General features: G+C 48.4%; 1 protein-coding gene across 3 annotated transcripts in view; it reads right to left on the bottom strand.

Moving 5' to 3' along the window:
- The window catches only part of LOC119465128 (USP6 N-terminal-like protein), a 118,536-nt gene that overhangs the window by 86,200 nt on the left and 11,653 nt on the right, over positions 1-20,683 (bottom strand). The gene's annotated exons all lie outside the window — the stretch shown is intronic.

Below are 20,683 nucleotides of genomic sequence, written 5' to 3' on the forward strand. Positions count from 1 at the left end.
CACGCGCGCTCTGACGCTATAGCGAGAATTTTGTCAAGTGATACGAAGTTGTTGACATTCGATTGGCGCAATATCTGCGACACGGCGAATGTGCCACGTCAGTATACACTGCTTTAAACAGAATCCACACCTACAGTGAGTAACAGCGCTGTATAGCAGCGACTGTATCACGGCCCAGCGTCGAGGGTTTCTCCTGACTGTCGTTCCCGTCACCGCTGTCGCTGCCCGATTTCATTTAGAGTAATGCTAACTGCGCAGACTCGGTCACGCAGGTCGTCTCCACGACGCTGAACGCAGACGCTCCTGGACTTATTGCGATATATGGACACTCAAAAGCAGATTTCTGCCGTCGCCGTGAGGTTCCGTATGACGTCAATGGAGATGAAATCATCGCCGCGCGCCGCCGAACGCTGTATGTGCGAGTGAAAGAGCGCGAGGGACGCGCGCTTTCAAGGGGAGTGAACGCACGGCGGAGAACAAACGCGCGTTCTGCGCTGTGCTCCCTTAAGGGCTGCAGAAGTAGGCGTCTCTTTCCTCTTCTACAATCACCATATATGTAGAGTAAACGTACCTTCTTCCGACGCGCGAAAGGCTGTGGGGGAGGGGGGGGGGCAGGGAAGGGAGGCGACGTTTAGCTGCGGCACCAAGTGCCTATTTATATCAGAGGCTCCGGCAAGAGTCACCAACGCCGCACGCATTTTGAGCGAACGCGGGCAAAACGCCGACGGCGTCGACAACAGTTCTGCGTGTTGCCGGTGCTGCTGCATGTCCAAGTTTATACAGCTGATAAAGCTAATATCATTACTCCGTATAGCTCTCTACAAATTTGCTATCGCAATTGATGCTTCGCCTTTCAGGTGAAACTGCGACAACTTTTTTTATTGAGGAAACAAGTCTCTCTACTTTGTTTAACCCGAAGCATACCTGCTGAGCACGGGTACACGGACACCAGAGGGAGTGACACCTCGCGAAGGCCCAGGAGAGAGGTTTACTTGAGCCATGACCGTTCATGCAACATCGCGTTACAGTGTACTAGTACGCTGTAACCGCGTTACCGGAGCCACGGACGGCATCTAGCAGGGCTCGTAGCGACACCTTGCAGCATTTTGTCCAAACATAACGGGTTAAAAAAGTTTAATTATGGGGTTTTACGTGCCAAAACCACGATCTGATTATGAGACGGCGTACGCCATAGTGAGGGACTCCGGAAATTTGAACCACCTGGGGTTCTGCGCCTAAATCTAAGCACACGGGTGTTTTCGCATTTCGCCCCCATCGAAATGCGGCCGGGATTCGATCTCGCGACCTCGTGCTTAGTAGCACAACACCATAGCCACTAAGCAACCACGGCGGGCAAACAAAACGCGTTAAAAACGTTTTTGTTACATCGGTGCTCTCGTGAAAGATAAAAAAAAAAAAAGTTGGAAGGCGATTGAACCACCCAGTTGAAGTGGATGAAAGACAGTCGTACTGAACGAGTCGGTGGTGAGATAGAGACGGAGTCACTGCGCAACATAATCTATATCACGTCACCACTCGCCTGAGGGAAGTATATAGGAGGAGCACCGTACTATTAAATTATCTGACTGCAACGTCTTCTGGGTTGGCCTACATCTTTTTTAACTGCACTATATTCGGAATCGGCCTCCACTTTTACATACGACGACGAGTGTCCCCGCAGCGCCGCGTCTGGGCGTCATCCGGCGCTGAGCTGACGCACGTTGCTCCAACGCGTCTGGACCACGGAGTGGCGCGTATGCGGACCTGCCTTGCTTCAGTGCGACCAGCGTTTCGCTGGAGCTCCTCGGCCGGCGTCCTGACAACGCGCGGGGGCAGATTCGAACTGTGTGAGCGACGCGGTGCTTCACGCGAACGACAATTCTATTTATAATCAACGGATACACGATGCGGCAACGGCCATGTATTGTATTGCGGACAGTATTTTATGCGCTGCAAGGTAGCAGACAGACGACCAAAGACCTCTGTATTCATTTTATGACAACACGTATACCATGCCCATAGCTCGTTTCTAACGGCACGACGGAAGTAGGCTATAATATAAACTTAAGACATGTCATTCCTTTTTTTTCGTTAATTATCCCACCAGTGCAGACAATTTTTTCACCGCAAAGTGAGCGTATGAACTCTGCTGTTCTCGCAGAGGACCGAACGGGAAATGGCACGGGTGCGCGCACTGCCGGTCCATCACTTTCGGGGCCGCTTTCAATTTTGCGCGTCGTCATGCTCAGCGCGATCTCTCACTGCAGCGAGCTGCATGCTTCCAGCGCGCTTAGCCGGTCAACGCGTACACCGAAAATGATAACCGCGAAAGTGCACGATCCGTAGAGGATACGCGCGGATCCTGGTTTTATTAACGAAATACGAAAAGAAGGCCCGAGTGCGGACACAGGCGCCAGGTTCGTTGTCAGAACGTGTGCACACCTTCCTTTGCTTCGCTGCATTTTTCTGGCAGTGAGGTCTCTAACTTTATTACAGCCTCACTATGTACAGAACGTCGTGTCGTTACAGTGGATACAAGAAATACCGGCATATGATCTGCACCCATGTTTCGTAAAACTTACAGCAGCAACGTACCTTTGGCATGCAATGTCGCTGTAACGCTAAACAGGCATGGAAATACAACAGGGTTCAAGAAAGAAAACAATTGCGGTCTTTTGTTCTAATTGTGTCTTAGGCAATGACTACGGTCTATAACTATACGTAAATGACATTGTCTGCGATGCAAATCCTGTTTTTGTTTTCCACTACCACATTTGTAGTGTAGTTGCGTGATCGATGAATACGATGTATTACGTATTGTAATTTGCTTGTTTTCATATTGCCTCTGTGACGGCGTACTTGCAGGCACTTCATAAACCTTCTGCCAGATAATGGTACTATTTTACGGAGGCGTTTAGGCGCCGCCATCTTGGGCTGCTAACGCTGCTGTTTCCTATTCTTAACGAAACGTACGTTACTACAGTCGAGTTTCAAGCACGAAAATAGCTGTATAAATGCGTACAACGTTTTATGACCATGTTACCTGACTTGACTTCTCAGAAAACTTGGAAATTGTGTAACATGCCAAGATGGCGGCGCTTATGAATCGAATATAAAATCGTCTATAGTGGGCCGGTCACCGTCAAGGCTTCTAGTCCAGCGTGCTGTCAGGTAAACAAGAATCCGATTCCGAAGAGAGGGCCACTCGGCTCGTCGATAGGCGCTCGCGGCAGCAGCAGCGCAAGGGGCGCGTGTGTATAATTCACGAGGCCTGGAAGCGCATTACGCAACGCGCCGCTTCAAGTAAGACAGGAGCAAAAGCAAGAAGAGCAGAAGAAGCAAACGCGCCATGCAAAGAACGAAAGGGGGATTGCGTCAGCGCGAGGCCCAACAGCAGACAGCAACAGCAGCAAGGGGCCCTCGAGGCACAAACACTGCCACGTTTGTGCACAGTGGTGACGGCCATAAGAGTGTCCCACAGAAATCACTAGGGGAAACTTGGGCGCTAGTGTCAACGCAAGTACGGCAGTTCAGCCAGCATGAAAATGATATGTTGGTTACTATACGTGCATTCGCCTATACGTCGTCCTTTCGGCTTCAAACGGCTTCGCGACCTTGCACACTGATCATCTGCAACGACACATTGTGTTACACATGTCACAATTCGCAATGATTCTGTATGAGCAGAGACTCGTTGACTTCATACGTATATGAAAAACATGCTAGTCATTGGAAATTTAGAAAGAAAGCGTAATAAACGACGTCACAAGGACGTTTGGGACGCTTGAAGACGAGCACGTAGATCAGACAAATCCACGTACTACTTAACCACGTTCTTCACGCTCCACGTGGAACGTGAAAGGGTCGAGCCAGGTGACCGTTACACGGCCGTATAATTGTACTACACATTTGCAGAACGCGGAAGCTCGAGATTAACGACGGCTAGAGAGAGCCGTAAACGTGCAAGATATGCTTCCTCCGCTCGCTATAGGCTTATGCGGTGTGGCGCTGCTGTTGAAAGCTTGAGCGTCTATTTCAAATGAGGAGAGTGACACCAGAGAATAAAGTATCCCGGCGGAAGTTGCCTTCTGTTAGCATCATTCATATTCTCGAAAAGGGCAAAACAGAAGACCTCTGGGAAGCGAAGCTTTGCAGTTCACTCCTCCACACTTTGAGTTCACGTATACATGACCAAGCCGTGCACCTTCCCTGCCATGCTGCCGCTCTCGCATCACTACGAGGCATTGCAGACATTTGCCAAATCCTTTTCGATACGCAACTGCTATATACAGTACATTCAGGAGAGGCAAACGACACCGGCGATAAACGCACCTCCTCTGCCAGCAGCACTCCAACCGATGCACGCAATTAACTATACGGCGCACGGGGGCGCTGCCGCTGCAGTTCCTCGGCGCCATCGACCGGGTGTCAATAAACCGAAGCCTCTCCGTGGACGCTGGCTCCGATTTTCACGAGAGCGCGCAAGCAAAAGCAAATTCCTCCCGGCACTGCAGTCAGAAATGACGCCACATTCAAGCTAGCTGATATCGGCGTCATGCACACGATCTAGAGAGCTTTGAAAACCTTTGCTGTCCAAAAGAGACTCAGTTACGCGAGAATAGCATGAAATCAGAAATGAAGTATGCCGGCGTGGTTTGGCAGCGCTATCCAAAAGCGGAAATCCAGTCCCTCATTTCAACTATTTTCCATCAAACGTATAAAAGCACAGAGTTACGAAGGAACACTTCACCAGTTATGTAGCGTCCTTTGAAAAAAAAAAAAATTGCCTAAGATCCTTAGAGGAGAGGAGGAGGGGGGGGGGGAGGCTGATCTCGCGAGCACGCAATCATTTGCGTAGGCAGTAGCGTAGTTAATGCTTAAGCGTTACAAAAAAAAAAAAAGTTTTAAAACTGTGCCGGAGCACGCTATTCGGGCCAAGCGGCCAGCCTCTCCCCCCTTGCAACTGTCGTCTGCTCAACATGCTACGTCTGCGCGACAGGTGTCACTGACGCTGAAGCACTAGTGGCGCCACACGACGACAACACCGTGCATATATACGGCCTCGAGCACGGCCGCCTGGATCGGCGCGCGCCGATCCAGGCGGCCGTGCCTCGAGGCTGCTGTCTCTATACGTGTCCAAGCATGGAAGCTCAGCGCAAAAGTCTCGAAAGCGGGATCGCTTCTGTTCGAATCCGGGAAATGGGGTCACTGCCAGAGAAAATGACCCATTGTGCGCACGGATCACAACAGCCGGTGAGTCGCCTCTCAAAAGCAGGGCACCGAAGTCGCTCGAGAAGCGGCAGACTCGTCCGCACGAAGCTCGATTATGATGAGCGCAAAACTACCACGAAAATGAGCAGGCACATCTATCCCGTATACAACAGGCTTCGGATTCAAGAGCGCCGCAACCGCATATAAGCTCGGAGCACGAAACCACGTCGGACTGCTGAACATCTCACTATAAATGCAAGATATCCACAGGTGGCTAAAGCATGCACGTAAACAGAATCAATTTGGACCGACAAAGCATATTGGTTGAAAACTTAAATTTCATTAATTTCGAAACTGCTTGGCTATCGAGACAGGAAATGAAGGTCACCATTCCATTTTTCCAATTGCGCTCCAGAACCGTTGCACCGGTACGTCAGTGTGACGTCACGGACTTGAAAGCAGCTTCTCGCATTTACGCCGTTGTGACTCATGTCTTTAAAGCTTGCCAAGTTCAGTCTATGGCTCATACAATCTGAGTACATCTTTACCCATAAAGATCGGACATACGTCACGGCTAGTTGGCGCGGGAACTTCCAAGGCGGCGGTCACCACCCATGTTTCTTTTGTCTTTTCTGGCTTACCAACAGCCTATATAGGCTGATAACAGCGGGTATACGTGGGAGGATAATTTACAGCTAAAACAATTTTTCCTCGTAGTGTTTCCCCAGCAGTACAGCAGCCGTTGCTTTCTTTTTAAGAGTTCACGTATCATTCAAGTGTAACCGACCTGGAAATTCCTGCTAATAAAGGAGGCAAAGTTTCACTTCATCTAGAACGTAACCCTCGCCTCAATGCCAGCCCATCACCGTGCAAATGACGTACGTTAAGCCGAAAAGGCTGTACATCGACCACCCTGCTCTTACCACTGCGCACTTTTGCTTACTTTACCATCAAGTATTTACCATCAAGTATAAACGCGAGACTACAGTGGTCTACAGTGGCCTGTGTGTTACCTGGAATCCGTACACTAAAAAACTCACAGACAAAATAGAACGCGTCCAGAAGCAAGCAGCACGCTTCGTAACCGGAAATTATAATTTTACTATCAGAGGATCAGGAATACGGGAAAGGTTGAGTTGGAAAACGCTCTCTTCTCGCAGGAAAATCCTAAGATTGAAATTCCCTTAGAATATATACAAAAGTAAAACTGGTATTGACAGAACACTGTTCATTAAAGACCCACATTACGTTTCATCTAGGAGAGACCACACTAAGAAAATTAGAGCTTATCAGTGCCGTACCAATGTGTTTAAATATTCATTTTTTCTAACACGATTAACGATTGGAATGAGCTCCCTAATGAAGTGATGAGCTCCCTAATCTAGTATTGAAAATGCTATTCAGAGCCATATTCTTTGAATGGTCTGTTATTCATCTTTGAACATACGCTACTGTGCGCACTGCTTTTTTTTTTTCTGCTGCTCTTGATGTTGCTGTCTATACTTTGTTAGCTTAACCAATGTTGTATTTACTGATGTATTCTTTTGATATTGCTGAATGCTTTTCCATTGTGACCCCCTGTATTTTAACCTCCCTGCGATAACGGCGTACAGGCGATGTAGGTATATCGAATAAATAAATAAATAAATAAATAAATAAATAAATAAATAATAAATAAATAAATAAATAAATAAATAAATAAATAAATAAATAAATAAATAAATACTAAAAAGACGTTGCGCTTGACAGCAGTATCAGCGACTCATGCATACGGCAATATTAGCACTACAACTGCTCACTCCTTTGCAAAAAACAGTCACTGGGGCCGTTGAGTTACTGCAAATGCATTTATGCATTATACTGTATTGCACGTAATGTAAGATGTATGTTCCAAGAATAGCAGCAAAGAGGTGGGCGAAAGCGGCCAAGGCGTGCCTCTGAAACAATGCCGGCGGCACTGCGCATGCGCAGCACCGTAATTATGGCGCTGCTGCGCTGTGGTATGCATGGGGATGCCAGTGTATATTGTGACTTCGGATTGACATCGTTCTCGGAGAGCCAGGAAGCCTTGAAGACGCACCTGGCTAGCACCGTTCCGTATGCACGGCGTTGTCGCCTCTGATAATTCCATATATACCGGAAGATTCGCAGCACTGACGAAACATTTCCTCTCGGCCTATAGTTGTGGTATTTAACGAACAGGTGCGCACAGGACAGGCGTTATTCTGTCCCACTCGAAGTAGGAATGGCGTAACGCAGTTTCCGGGACACACGCTGCATCGAGCTTGTGCCACAGCAACACAGGTTCCCGACAGGTTGGAGACGCTGCAGAAAGCGCGGCCTTCTTTCTCGGACGAACGGGAACGCCGACATAGCGGGGGAAAACGTAGACTATATACGCGTACAAACGCGATAGGCGCACATCGTCGAACGATCGACAACTGCCTGCCCGCAGCAGCGTATTGGTGACGTGTGAACCCGATTGTCAACCCTGCCGACGACGCGAACGCACTCTCCTCCACTCGATACCTTTCAGAGCACGCACACAGATTCTTCTTTCTGGGGTTTTGTGCCAAAACCAGTTCTGATTATGAGGCACGCCGTAGTGGAGAGCTCCGGATTAATTTTGACCACTTGGGTTTCTTTAACGTGCAATACAACGCAAGCACACAGGAAGCGAAATGCGAGGCCGGGATCCCGCGTGCTCAGCAGCCTTAGCCGACTGAGCCACCACGGCGGGTGGTCGCTGATTCGACATTTTCCGAGGCGGCTGCATTTAAATGGGGGCGAATTGCGAACACGCTCGTGTGTATACTTAGATTTAGGTACTTGCTAAAGAACCCCAGGTGGTCAAAATTAATCCAGAGTCCTACACTACGTGTCTGATAACCGTGTGGTTTCGGCGCGTAAAATATCGGAATTAAATTTTCACATATAGTTTTATTTTTCATACAACCCCGTCTCTCGCGGGCAGGGACACGATCTCGTGCCTCAGTCATTAAACACCAGTAAACGAGAGTCGTCACGGCTTTGAAAATGAAGCACGATCGCAGCGCTCATGCGCAAAACTTTGCATTGACAAAGCGGCAATGTAGTTGACTGCGAATTTCACATTTCGCTTGTAATTCCAGTAACTTAGGGTTACAAATGCAGCACTTTTTCTGACAACACAAGTCACGTTAATTTACTGAGAAGCGGTTTTACCTTGAACATTAGTGGGGTACCACGCGCTATCGTTCCCAATTCTGAAGCATGCTTCGCACTATTTTCTTGCAAATAAATATCGTTACCACTTTCTAATGTAGAAAAAAAATGTTTAGCTTAGCGTGATACTATTTCTGTTCAACGCACTTTCCGACTACCGGAAGCCACTCGGAAAACATTTTATCAGCGTAATGATAAAACTATGTTAAAAATGCAGAAATGCTTGTAAAAATTTATACGTCTGCCTCCCTCCCCTCCTCTGTGTGTTTAGAGCTCCAGCAAACCTATGCTTATAAATTCTCTTGTTTCGAATAAGTATGACCCGCTTACAGAGCAAATAAACGGTGATGCAAGAAAAGGTTGTCGCCTGATTTTGTTACGCGATAGCACTAATTATCATCGCTGGACGAATCTGGCCCGGGGAATGTGCACGCTAGCCACCGTACGAGCAAAGGGTGTCGCTGAGCCTACTATAGCATGCAGGGGCGAGCTGGGCCACGGTGGGAGTAATTCACTTGAATTAAAAATTGTGCGAAGGTCAGTATACTGTAGCACAAGACTACGTAATATTGTTTTGCTCGGTATCCGCCCTTGTATCAGACGATCCAGACCACATATTTCTGCAATGCCGCTAGAGCAGTGCATGCATTACCGTACCGCAGTGACCACTTAGTTTCTTGAGAGTGGCATCAAACTTGTTTCATGACATGCTTAACGCGTTTGGCAGCAACAATTTGGAAGACCCATTTATTATGTTAGCTTTGCTGTCCTCATAGTGCCGGCAATAATAAAACTAACACTATAACAATATTTAGACAGGCTCGGTTTTCAACATTCCCCTCAATGTTGCCTAGTGCCAAAGTACAGCGAAGCACCATCAGAATTGGAGGACGCTTAAGCTTCGCCTTTAAGAGTGGAACGCGATAGCATTCAAAGATCCCTGGCTGCTTATCAGGCTTCTTTCTCGTATAATCAAATTACAATCCGACGCTATCACGTCTGTTGGTTGTGGCTAAGTCTTACTTTACGATTTTTCGAATGCATTTTACTTTAAGAAATTCAATTTTTGTTCACTAACGCCTTGCGCCACGCGAAGGGGCCCGCCCGGTCGGCGTGGTTCAGGAAGATGTGGTTCGGCATGATTATTTACACCACACGCCGATGCCGACGCCGGATTTTCTGCGACACGGGGCCCTTAACGCTGTCGCGTTAAAATCGGAATGTCTGTAGCAAACGGAGTAGGCGACCAAACACGCCGCACGCGCTGAACAGAAAAACGATTACCGTAGCTGAAGGCCAAATCCAGTAGTCCATTGTCAAGAAAGGACCGACAAATCATTACGAGGGTACCATGAAAACAGAACAGCAATGGCGAGAATAAGCCAACGCCGTACACGCACGTATACACACTGATGACTAGCAGACGACGACAGGAGCATTCTACACTGAGCGTGATTATTCGGCTAGATTTCGCAAGGAACAGTTTCCTGGAACATTAGGTACATACTGGAATCTAAAAAAAAAAAAAAAAAAAAAATGTGCAAACTCGCGTTTCAAAAACTCGAGCAGAGCAGGACGGCCGACAGCTTCAAGCTGCCTTCACGTAGCCTTTGTTGGAAGTTAGCGCCTGTGTGTGTCTTCGTTCTTCTACGGCCGTGTGTTTTTTGCGCTACAAGAAGAAAATCTGCATTCGCGTAGCGAGCGAGCGTGCGCGCGGTAGCGGAGTCCCCCCCATTGACGTCACACGCGAGAGGGTGCCATTCATAGATCTCGGGTAGGGTTCCTCGATGCGTGCGGCCCCCTCCGCCGCCGTGGAGGGTGGAGACAACCGCGTCGTCTGCTACGGCGTCCGCCATTACGATGCCCTCTCCGCAGGCAGCTTATAGCCAGGATAGGCAGCAAGCGGTACTTTGCGCAGCTGCACGTAGAGTTCATTATGTAAAACTGTGTGGTACTTTAACGATATGACGAAAATGCAAAGTTTTCGCATCGGCAGCGTGAAGGTCTCCTATTTACGTTCTCTAATCTTTATTTTTAGAGCGGAATTTGCAGCCGGTCTCGCTGGCAGCGGAAGGCTACCATCCAAGCCAGCTGCGTAAACATCTTAAGATAGCATCTTGTTGGGCTATATATTGGTTAAACATGCGAAACACACACACACACACACACACACACACACACACACACACACACACACACACACACACACACACACACACACACACACACACACAGTCATGTTGTGGCATAGCAATTTTGAAATACATACCATTAACGAAACGCGTGGCATGTAAATCATGCCGCGCATGTCACGATTTTCATGTTCTTAGAACGTGTCACCGATGGTCGTCAGACATTGTAGTCTCGCCATATAAATTTTGGTATACATCAAGTTAACGAAACGTCCGCAAGAGCACCAAGACCGTGGCACGTAAATCATGCCGCTCTTGACATGCATGTCATGATTTTCATGTTATGACCTGTCATTTATGTTCGTCATGCAGTCATGTTGTGGCATGCCAATTTTCGTATACATCCCATTAACGAAACGGCCAGGAGAGCACAAAGTCGTAGGCGGCTAGATACGCTCAAAGTCGCCGAAGTTCGCTAAGAAATGCTTCGCATTTAAAAGCGTAGGCGCAGATCGATCGCACTTGCAGCTCATGCACAACAAGCGTTTAAGAACAGCGCATTTTGTGCTATCAAGAAACGAACGAGTTAAACACACATTTACATGCCAGATATCAAGACTACAAGACGGACAAATGCTACGGAAATAGCGTGCTAATCAACGACTATTACACACGGCGCACTGGTGATTGCGATTAAGCCCGATCGGGATCTGATTTGTCAACAATGATCGGCTTCCTTCTGCAGCTTGCGCAAGGGAGCTGATCACGATCGAGAAATTCGATCGGGATAAGGCTCGATCGCGATCAAAAGTGCCCGTGTCACACAGCTTTAACTCCCCAAACACTAACCGGAACGGTCCGTGGGTTGCCACTTGTCGCGCCTGATCTTTACCAGCCACAGGAGTCGCCTCTTCCGATCTTTCGAAAATCGGAACATCTTCCAGCTATTTCGCGAATTGTTTGTGCGCTGTGGCACGCAACACCCGGGCATTTTGCCCTAGAGACGCCGCACACGTGTCTCACTCAACCAGCCGCGACGATGCGTGGGGAGCGCAATGGCGGCCGCCGGTCGAAAGGCGGCATTCACCCCTTCACAGAATGACTCCACCCTCCACGGCGGCGGAGGGGGGCGCACGCATCGAGGAACCCTAATCTCGGGGCGAATACTCCTCGACTTCACGCGCACCCTCCTCCACGAAAAAAAAAAAAAGTGTTATGGCTCTCGACCAACGTGTACGCTACCACATCGGTTTCGTGTTACGGCGCAACACTATAGACACAACAGCCCAACCGCACACAAGCGCCGACATCCAGTGCTTACATAGCAGCTAAAAATGCGCATATACAGCTTGACACCACACAAAGAGCCCGGATCGCTGAAGCACGGCCGCTAGATCAAAACGTACACCTGCGCGTTTTGATCGAGCGGTCGTGGCTGAAGGATCGTTTAAAAAAAAAAAAACGCCACGCTATTAGCCCTGAGAACGACCTACAGGGGCGCTGCGAGCACCGCTCGCGTGACGTCAGGGCACGGACTCGCGCCTGTCGTCTGCTGCCGTTCAGGCGCTGTCCGGGCGCCTTCTGCACTGTTTCCGTTTGTTCGCTGTCGTTCCCTGTGCTTGTACACTTATGACGGTCATCTCAAATACATTTTACGACGACGTCTTCATTCGCGCAAACTTATTCAAAGAGCTTATTTCCTAGACACCAATTTATTTCTCAAGGGCAACGCTGCAGTGCCAGCCGTAGGAGCGCCCATTGTGTGTTTCTCATGCGCGGATCTAGACTTTGCAGACTGAGGGACTAATAAAACAGCATAAATAGCACGTGACTAATGAAAGCATAAACATAAGAATCCAGTTAGGATACAATACCTACATATATATTTACCTTGATTTTAACCCATTAAAACGTCTTTGCTTATGACGAGTAGCGCATGGTATAATATCTAATTTTTCATTTCTTCGCAGAAACGCTCGGCAGTAACACGAGGACCTGGCAGTGCAGTTTAGATTTAACCAGTACCACTTTTTCCTTTAACTGCTTCTCAAAATTAGGTCGTTATTCACCGGTTAATATCAAGTGGCGGTAATTTCAAGTAAAGCTAATTGAGGCTTAGAGCTATTTGCAGAATACGCAAAGGAATGTACCAATATTTATTCACTGTTCCGTGCTACACGTGTAACTCACTTGTGCAATTTACTGCTGCTTGTTTCTTGAGGAACAGACATCCCGAATCTGGGGAACTGACACAGGCTGCTCGGCCCAAATTTTTTAGTGAGATAAGCCTTTTGGACCATATGGCTGCAGCTAGAAAGAAGCCAAAGCCTCATTCATTAGCAGTATGAGGCTTATTGAAGATATCATTATCCCCCTGTGTAGGTCAAAAATCAAGTGAATTCATTTGAGGCTTGTGGTGTCTTCTCTATGAGGCGGGTATGTGAGGTTCCCTTTTATGAACTCACGAAGCGAATAGTTCTCAGTTTCTGTAGTTAGAGAACGCAGGATCGAGACATGGTGAGGCAGAAGGCGTTTGAATTTTCCTCTTCAGCGCAGCCTAAGCTGCGCTGTATAGCCTCGAGACATACCTTAGGCATTGCAATTGGCGCTTGAAGAACTGCTTCATGGTTTCAATTCGAAGTTGTAGTGAACTGATGGGTTTCGAAAATAATGCGTGCCTCGCCATGACGACAGTCGGTAGATTTAGTTGCGTAAGGGCTGTGCCATGATGTCGATAAAGGCAACTGAAGGTCACTATGAAACATTTTCTCGCGTGCAATTGATATGCTCTCGGTCTCAACCACGAAACTTCTTTCAGGCGATAGCTGTTAAGGTATTCGTGAAGCATATATATATATATATATATATATATATATATATATATACTCTATACGTGACACGCCGTCGTGTTAACAGCCATGAACAATGCGTTTTCTGGGTGCCTGTTTCAGAAAACGGTGAAAGTATCAGCAAACATTTTCATGCAGAATGCGCGCCTAAGTCCCTTTTACGCATTAATAAAGTAGCCATATTTGACTAGAAAAACTCACCATAGTAATAAGAATCATCATAAAAGATTCGCTGTGCAGTTTCCCTCTAACACGCATTTATAACGTTGACATCAAATACCAATACTAAGATTTTTCTTCCTTGTAAAATGCAATGTCTCTCATAGCTAAGCACTAAGGGAATGTTAAGTGTGTTGCGGAGCATCATAACACAACTTCGTGTGTTGAAATTGTAGACATTACTTTCACGCAAAGTTAATGGACATACACTGCGCATATACGCATTGCAAAACCAGTAGACCCCTTCAATGCTACATAGCTTGCGATATCCACGCCGCAAATTTTCCCGACTCGCGGTTTTGAAGACGAAACTGCCATTGAGGCATGACAGTAAAAAGAAGCCGGCATATCCTTCAATAAGTACGGCTCGAGCCACCAATACCCCAAGCATGCACGAAGGGAACGAGCGCGCGCAGCAGCTGAGCGAGCACCGTCCTGGCCGTGACGTCACTCGCAGAGGGCGCCACTCCAACTTCTCGCCGCTAATAGCTTAGTGCATTGCTATGGCGCATACGCTGCAGAGCTCGAGGTCGCGCCGGTTCGATACCGACGGCCGCATTCCGGTATACGGGGCGAAACGCAAAAACGTTAATTGGTGTACTTTGGTGGTGTACTAGTTTTGAATACCCGGGGTGGTCAAAATTACTACGTAGTCCATGCCTCAAAACCGGATCGCTATTTTGGCAAATGTTAATTCCTTCTAAACTCCGTGTTATTATAGCGGGGAGAGGTTGATTACTACAGGAGAAAATCAAAGCCATACATTTTCTAGTTATTACTTGGCGCCGAAAACCCTACGCCCGTACATCGGCGTGCCGTCAAAGACTTGCACGTGTTTGCTGCCATTTGGGTTGTTGTCAACCTGAGTCGAAACTTGCCAACTTTAGTATCTGACTCTCTCAGAAAATACAGCGCAGTCCACGTTTGCAGACAAGAAAACAACTATAGGCCTAAACAGACGCCATAAGAAGAGATGACGTCACAGCCCGCCACTACTTTAGAGTCTTTCGGTGTTGCGTCTCGTCTGGCTTACGTATACACACACCAAGCCTTCTTTCACGTCAAGAGTGCATTTGTTGTTTTGCATTGCAGAAGGGTAATACACTTAAACTTATGTTTTCTCTTTAGCGTGCCTTCGAAGCAAAAGCCACAACATAAAATGGAGGACACTGGCTTCTTGTTTGTTCCATGGCAAAGAACACCAGACAGCGTGCTGCTTACGCCACGCGTGCCGTTTGCCGCTGTAACGACCCCAAAATATATAGTAAACCAGCGGGGCAACAGAAGAAGAAGCACAGTTATGCAAAGACTCGTCCCGCTTGCACTGGACGCTTGCCAGGCCAGAGAAACGACACAAATCGCCTGCGCTAGTTTGCTCTCCCCCGACAAGGGACGGTGACGACACACGCCACCGGCTGTTTTTACATTGTGCTATTTGGTTCTCGCAAGCACGCCAAATGTGCCGTTGTCCGCGTCGTGCGCGCGATTGTTTCCATGTTTTTCGGCATTTGCGAGCACCTAGCGGAAGAGTGAATGATCCTAGACGCAGGCTTAATTTAAGTTTCCTTTGGTGAAAAAGCAAGCTACACAGAAACAGTTTTCGTGAAACGTCTTCCCGGTGTTCAAATGTATCGAAGCAAGCGTACACGAGTAAGCAGGCGGGCCACGGTGACGCGTCTGACAACCCGCACCGCATCTGCGATGTCGCAGGGAAATTCACGCCCTCGGAACGTCGAAAATTGCACGCACAACGTCGCAAGCATGGAGTAGAGAAAGAATAGGAGGGAGTGTTTCGTGACAACCTTATAAATGCTCGGAAGTCACCTATAGCATTGCATGTAACAATGCATCAAGCTGTAAATTTTTCATCGACCGAACTATTCACCGCCTGAAGGGGTTAAGCCCCAGTCGTGTCCAAGTGCTGCAATATGTTTTTGTGCTGTGCCATGCTGCGTGCGTTCAGCTAGGGGACTCCCATTCTTGTTTGCTTTTAGCTTTGGAGCTCCTGGGGGGCAGAAGGAAATGCAGGGAGATTAACAAGGTTGCGTCCGAATCCGCGCACTATTTAGAGAGAAAGGCATTTCCTTCTCGCCTTTTCTCTCTAGACAGCCCCCTCCGAGTAACAGAATCGGATCTCGCAGGCGACGCTTTTGCTAACTGCATGCGCCGGAAGCGATTGCAGAGCCGGAAACACATCATGAACGCCATGCTTGGACACCACCTATTGGACTTTGCCCAGTGTGCTACGTCTTGAGGAGGAGTAAAAGAAGTACTCGTGCACTGGACGATGCCCAGCGCTTTTGCAGTCGAGCGGTCAAATCTGTCCCATTCAGGCATGACCTCGGAGATCGAGGAGCAAAGCGCCACGCAATCTCAGAGGCCAATGAGCTTTAGGTAACGTATAAGCGCTTGTATAGCTGATGAGCTGTGAGGCCAGGCTCCCGGGACTTCGGCAAAAGGCAGACCGTCCAGTCTGCTCGGAGCACGGTGGACTCGGGCGTTTGTCGAAGCAGGAGCTCCTGCACATTTTAAAGCTAACAACAACAACGGCCCGCTTCTTGCGTTGCTCTTGTTCTTAGCCCGACGGCCAACTCTTCTAAAAGACATTTCTCACTCCAAATAAAACCTGAGCCGGGCCGAACCAACCAACCAGAGGTGTGCACATTTCTGCTACACCTGGTTGTTGTACTAGTGCGAATTAGGAAATTATGTCTCGTCTTTTTTTATGCGCTGTATGCAAATATTTCCTATGTTCTGCGTAAATATATTATTAGCTTTGAGTGCATTTCTGCCCCTCCTGCTGGGGCCCACATTGGGCCTGCAGTACCTCGTTAAAAGAAATAAAAAAATATGTGAATACATCAGGGTTTCCTCAAACGCGAACCGGGAAGCCTACGACGCATGCGCCACACAAGCGGGGCGTGCGTTCACGTCAGGCAGCCTCGAACAACGCTCTCCGATGAAGACGCTGTGTCGCAAGGAGCCCGCATGCTGCTGCCGCCGCCGTATAGCAGACGACGCGTCTTCCGCGAGGAATGCAGACGAAGTCCTTGGAACATGGCGCGGACGCGATGTTTTTTTCAGCGGATCGAGACGCCCCACGCCGACACCAACCAGCAGACAAGCCGACAGTTTTTTTCAGCTCAACGCGATGTCGCTCCACACGAAACACCGGCGGGCATTAATTAAAGGCAACTCTGGCCTATGGAGAGTTGCCCAAATGTCGCCCTCCTGGCGTCGAACGGCTCCGCGACGTTGAAAACTGATCGTTTCAAGGAAATGTCACGTTATAAATGCGACGATTCACAATGGTCACGCATGCGGGCAGTGACTAGCTGTCTTGAGTCAGTTGTCTTGCAGCGTTTAAAAACCGAGCAGCAATTAGCAACTATACACCCAAGGTCCCGGGTGCCATCACATACAAAAAGAAGACTTCAACGAAGCATTCTTTCTCAGAAACCGGTATGTTCGTAGCTTCGCGCTACAGTCAGGTGGACGGCAATTTCTACCCATTATGCCCAAGGTGGTCCCATATACTGACGAGTGTCGGGGACACACGTTTATGTGAGACGAAATTCGGCGCAACGGGCACGCATCGCGAGGCGCTTCGATGGAGATTTCCAATGGCTGATCACGGCTCAACGTTTTCTGCCAGAACGAGAGCGGATCTGTCCTCTGAGCATGGCCACCTGATATCGGCATTTCGGTCTTGTGACTTCATGATGCAATTTTGTGAATAAACGATCAGTTAGTTGGAAGTAAGCGCTTGCGTCGTCTACACCTCCCCCTTCCCTTGTTTGTGCGCGCTTGACAGTCTTCACTATGCAAAACCAACTCGCCCAAAAGTAGGTGCTCCTGAGCGGAGCTCGAGCCAGGGTCACTCCGGGCCGCGTCTGGGACTGCTTCGCCAAAATCGGCAGATTCGACGGTAACTCCGGACTACGTATTTCCGCCCGCGGTATCCGAGATCGCGTCGAACATCGCGCGCCACTATAGACTTGGCAAATATTTTCGCACGTGTTTTCTTCCACGCCTCGTAACACCACACCCGTCACGGTTGTCGCCTTCGCGGATGACTCAGATGCGTGCAAATGACGAAACAGTGTGACTCCGTCTACGTTGGGTCTCTCGGTGTCAGCAGGACGACGATCGTTTTAGCTGAAAGCACCTCAACTAGCTTTTTTTATATACCGCACGAAACCAGATGCTCGGAAAGCTATACTACTACTGCGCCGCTGACACTCGCAGACGCGATTTAGTGACGGTTAATTGGCGCAGTGCGGCGAAACATGACGGCGGCGAACGGCGGCAAACGGAAACAGCCGTGAGAAAGCGTCATGCGACGCTGGTTACGTGATCCCTAGGCTATACTCGCTCGGTCGACGTCGCTTGCGTTCCAATCAGAGCCACTGCTCTCACGGCATTCAAATACATCCCCAGAGCTTGGCACCGGAACTACTCGCGAAAACGGGATCACGGGAGACGCGCTGAATCGTGATTGCGGTGCCGACCAATTGTGGCGAAACAACGGTCATACATTACCAGCATCCCCTGATCGAAGACACCTTCCAGCGATCGTGTTAACCGAGGAACATCCCAGCATGGACCTCATCCTTTGCAGTTCCTAGACTACGCTTGCCTCGTCTTGGAAGCAATTTCATTACTGTAATAAACCAGCGGTTATTATCTGCTCTGCAATACGCACTGCCCAACTTGAATCGTTCCCGAGCTATAGGTAAATCCAGAGCCACACTTCCCGTTCCATCGCTCCTTGTCAAGCCTTCGTATAGTGCAGCCTCGATCAATATGGTTGGCACTAATAGAACGCCCCCAGTCCTTATCCGCGAGTCTAGACCCAAGTCTTCATTCGTCTGCAGACACTCCGCGACTGATCCAATTCAATTTAGTCCTTATTTTTGTATCACAGAAAAATACAAAATCTGTCTAGACCAATAGGCAGAGAGGCCAGTACTTGAAAGTTGTGTTCGTGCAAGTAAGAAAAACTGTTTTATAAGGTAGACTGGTACAATACATTTAGAAAGTCAATTACAAATAATAGATAGTAGTACAGATTAAGTAGTATATGAAACAAAAAGGAACAGCACCTGTAAGGAAAATTGACTACACGAAGGATACACAGAAAGTGGTTTATTTTTACAAGCTAACTAATGTTGCCGACAAACAAGGATAGCGCTGGTAGCGCATTGCAGCACATCCATTGCTCGGACGAATGTGTACTCTTGCAGGACAGTGCGGAGCGACAGCTAGTAACGGTCGACGTGCCGCTGACGCCGTGCGTGCACAGACGTCCACGGCCTGGTCAGGCTGCCGAGAGATGTACCTTTTACCGGGGGACTCCTCGTCTACCGTGTGTATTTGTACGATGGCGAAATGAACAATTGAAGTGAAAGAAAGATGCATCGGTGCATCAAATACGCGCCTTCCAATTTCGCGCTGCCTTCGCAATACGCAAATTTTTCTCTAGTTAACTTCGTTAGTTGATCACAATAATTTCTTGTTGCTATCGGGCTTGCAGCTAAAACGCAAGGCAGCGCAACACGTTGGATGCCCAAAAGCAGAAATTGTATCGTTTTGCCTTTCCGTTGGCGCGCTACTCGAACACCGGGCGCACGATTCTTGCGACAGGAGTTAACGAGAGAGGTGCTCTCTGCGCTTCCTCGGCCTTGAATTGGAGGAGCGCCTCGTCGCTGTCCACACTCTTCCCGTGAGCAGCGCGCGAGCTATCGCGGCTCCGCCGGAGCGAGACGGCCAAGGCCATGCACGCGGGCGTCTCTGGACCGAGGGCTCACAATTCCGTATATACACGTGTGTTACAGAGGATCGACACTCGTTCGCGGTCGTCGAATTTGAGGACAGCACACAGGACTGGCTGCGAGCCACGCTTTGGGGCTTTGCTATAGCTAGCCGAACTTGCTCACGAATAATCATGTTTACTGCCACCAGAAAAAAATGCACAGCAACGCAAACAGGACGGTCTAAGCCACAGTTGGCTTGTAGGACTATGAACATGTGGTGAATGAAATACAAACATCGAAAGCCTTATAATACCAACAACAATTATTATTTCATGCACTATCAATATACAATAGCGGACCTGCCGACTAGAGACCATAGGACCACAGAAGGTGGAAGCGGGGAAACTATGGGAGTGTTCCAAAGGAGCCATTATATTTACGAACAGTGAAGTCGGTCCTCTGCAGGTTCTACGAAACAAAAACGAAAAAGAAGAAAAAGGCAGAGCCCTTACGTGTAAAGATCCACAGGGCTTAGTTTTCTCAGAAAGCCGGAAATACGCAGAGGTAAGGTGAACTGTACCGGCGTAACACACGAGCCTCAACTGAACTGTTTATTTTGGTCTGGGCTACACAGCTGCGAAAGATTAGGAGTGTGGATCAACGGCGTATATCTCGGCAACCTTTGGTTTGCAGATGACACTGTCCTGTTCAGCAACGATGGGAACGAATTACAACCAAATGAGTGAGGACCTTAACCGAGAAAAGTAGGTTAATACGCAGAGGACAAAGCAAGTGTTCAATAGTAGCCAGGGAAGGGAACAAGACCGTCAGTCATTCCCTAGGAGTCTGTGCAGGAGTACGTTTACCTAGGTCAATTACTCACAGGGGACCCTGATCATGAGAAGAAAACTTACAGAATAAAATTGGGTTGGAGCGCATACGGTAGACCTTAACAAATCCTGACTGGGAGCTTACCACTGTCGTTGAAGAAAAAAGTGGACAATCATTGCATTCTACCGGTGCTAACATATGGGGCAGAAACTTGGAGGTTAACAAAGAAGCTCGAGAACACGTTAAGGACCGCACAAAGAGCAATGGAACGAAAAATCTTAGGACTAATGTTAAGAGACAGGAAGAGAGCGATGTGGATCAGAGAGGAAACGGGGATAGCCGATATTCTAGTTGACATTAAGAGGGAGAAATGGAGCTGGGACGGCCATGTAATGCGTAGGATGGATAACCGGCGGACCATTAGAGTTACAGAATGGATACCAAGAGAAGGGAAGCGCAGTCGAGGACGGCAGAAAACTAG

The sequence above is a fragment of the Dermacentor silvarum genome, chromosome 9, assembly GCF_013339745.2.
Source record: "Dermacentor silvarum isolate Dsil-2018 chromosome 9, BIME_Dsil_1.4, whole genome shotgun sequence".
Taxonomy (NCBI): Eukaryota; Metazoa; Arthropoda; class Arachnida; order Ixodida; family Ixodidae; genus Dermacentor; species Dermacentor silvarum.